This window comes from Micropterus salmoides, unplaced genomic scaffold, assembly GCF_014851395.1.
Source record: "Micropterus salmoides isolate LMB-PRFRI ecotype aquatic unplaced genomic scaffold, ASM1485139v1 Ms_hic_scaffold_7, whole genome shotgun sequence".
In the NCBI taxonomy this organism is placed as follows: Eukaryota; Metazoa; Chordata; class Actinopteri; order Centrarchiformes; family Centrarchidae; genus Micropterus; species Micropterus salmoides.
The window spans coordinates 7,551,363-7,554,001 of NW_024044459.1; positions in this window are offsets into that span (position 1 = coordinate 7,551,363).

A 2,639-nucleotide genomic window follows, 5' to 3' on the forward strand; every position below is an offset into this window, starting at 1 on the left:
TTGAAAGGTGATAGTGAGTCACTGTAGTGTCCAGCACTCCTCAGTACTGCTTAAAGGGGACCTATTATCCTTTTCCATATTTTATGACTTATCTACAATGTTACAATGTTGGATGTTCATATTAAACATGGTCAAAGCTTCATATAATGAGGTTAAAGTATTTAAAAATGTGTTCTGTGCATGTAATAGGTTTGCAAAGTGAAAAAACCCAAAGTCCACTCTAAAGGGAGTTCCCATCTCCTACGGCTGGACTACAAAGAGCTCGTTTGTAGTCCAGCCGCTTCCCTTTCATCCCTTTGACGACACGGGGATGAAAGCAAAATGCGCGCTTAAAGAGACAGAAGCATGCTACAAGCTACAGCTTGTTTCAGACAGAGGCTGAAATGAAGGCCTACAAGAAGGGCCAGTATAAGATAGAAAATCATTTTTTTGAATCATACAAAGATGCCATAGAGTCACAGAACTACAATATAGGACTTGAAAAGCAGTATAAAATGCAGCTCTACTTCTCTGTCTTTGAGAATTCAATTCAATTCAATTTTATTTATAGCGCCAAATCACAACAACAGTTATCTCACAGCGCTTTTCATAAAAGAGCAGGTCTAGACCATACTCAACAATTCCCACCAAGAGCAAGCACTAGGCGACAGAGGCAAGTAAAACTAATAACTTCCTTTAAGAGGCAGAAACCTCGAGCAGAAGAACCATGGCTCAGGGTGGGCGGTCATCTGCCTCGACCGGATGGGGGTGAAGGAGAGAGAGGGAGAGAGAGAGAGAGAGATAGGGCAAGAGAGGAACAGAGAGAAAGACAGAAGGATCGAAGGAGAGAGAGAGGGTAGGGAGGCAGCCTGCACAGTATACACAAAGAGGTACAGACAGTAAAGGTGATGTTGCTATAGACTAAATGAAAAATGGTACAGATATTTATAGTATTGTTAATGATAATAATCGTAATGTTAATGATTATAATTACAATAATAACAATAGGACTAGCAACAATAGTTGTTGTAGCAGAAGGTGTCGAGCAGGAACACGGGGGCAGCAGGTGACCCACAGCCACAGATCCAGACTCCACAGCTCCAGAGCCAGAAAACCTGCAGGAAGTGATAGGAGGAGAGAGAGGGGATGAGAAAGCACAAGACTACCAGAAAGGGGAGAAGTCGAGTTAGTAACATGCAATAATGGGATAAGGTTGCATACAGAGGGAGAGAAAGTAGAGGAGAAAGGAGCTCAGTGCATTATGGGAAATCCCCCGGCAGTCTAGGCCTATAGCAGCATAACTAAGGGATGGTTCAGGACTCACCTGAGCCAGCCCTAACTATAAGCTTATCAAAGAGGAAAGTCTTAAGCCTACTCTTACATGTGGAGATGGTGTCTGCCTCCTGAGCTTGATAGCTGAGTATACTTTTGGAGACTCTAGGAACCACAAGTAACCCTGCATTCTGTGAGCGCAGTGCTCTGGTGGGGTAGTAAGGTACTATGAGCTCTTTAAGATAAGATGGTGCCTGACCATTAAGAGCTTTGTAGGTAAGAAGAAAGATTTTAAATTATATTCTGGATTTTACTGGAAGCCAATGACAACCTCTTTTGTTTTTGGATCAGCTGAAGAGTCTTAATGGACTTTTTCGAGCAGCCTGATAATAAAGAATTGCAGAAATCCAGCCTAGAAGTAACAAATGCATGGACTAGTTTTTCTGCATCATTTTTAGACAGTATGTTCCTGATTTTCTCAATATTACGTAGGTGAAAAAAGGCGGTCCTTGAAAGTTTCTTAATGTGAGACTTAAACGACATGTCCTGATCAAAGATAACTCACACAATCACAGTGGTGTTGGAGGCCAGGGCGATGCCATCAAGGGAAACTATATCTTTAGATAGGAGGTGCTTAGGCCCCAGAACAATAACTTCAGTTTTATATGAGTTTCACATTAGAAAATTACAGGTCATCCAGGTTTTAACATCCTGAAGGCACATTTGAAGTTTAGCTAATTAGTTGAAGTTGAGCTGATGAATTTCATCTGGCTTGATCGATAGATAGAACTGAGTATCATCTGCATAACAATGAAAGTTTATGGATATTTCCTGATAATATTGCCTAAGGGAAGCATATATAAAGTTAAGAGGATTGGTCCGAGGACAGATCCTTGAGGAACTCCATGACTAACTTTGGCGTTAATGGAGGACTCATCGTTAACATGTACAAACTAAAATCGATCTGATAAATAGGACTTAAACCAGCTTAGAGCGGTTCCTTTAATGCCAATGAAATGTTCCAGTCTCTGCAATAGAATCTGATGGTCAATGGTATCAAATGCAGCACTAAGATCTAATAAAACCAGAACAGAGACAAGTCCTTTGTCTGATGCAATAAGGAGGTCATTAGTAATTTTCACCAGTGCTGTCTCTGTGCTATGATGAACTCTAAATCCTGACTGAAAATCCTCAAATTAACTACTGCTCTGTAGAAAGTCACACAGCTGTTTAGCAACTGCTTTCTCCAGGATCTTAGAGAGAAAAGGAAGGTTAGATATAGGTCTATAGTTGGCTAAAACACCCGGATCAAGTATGGGCTTTTTCAGAAGAGGTTTAATTACAGCTAATTTAAAGTACTGCGGTACATAGCCTGTTGATAAAGATAG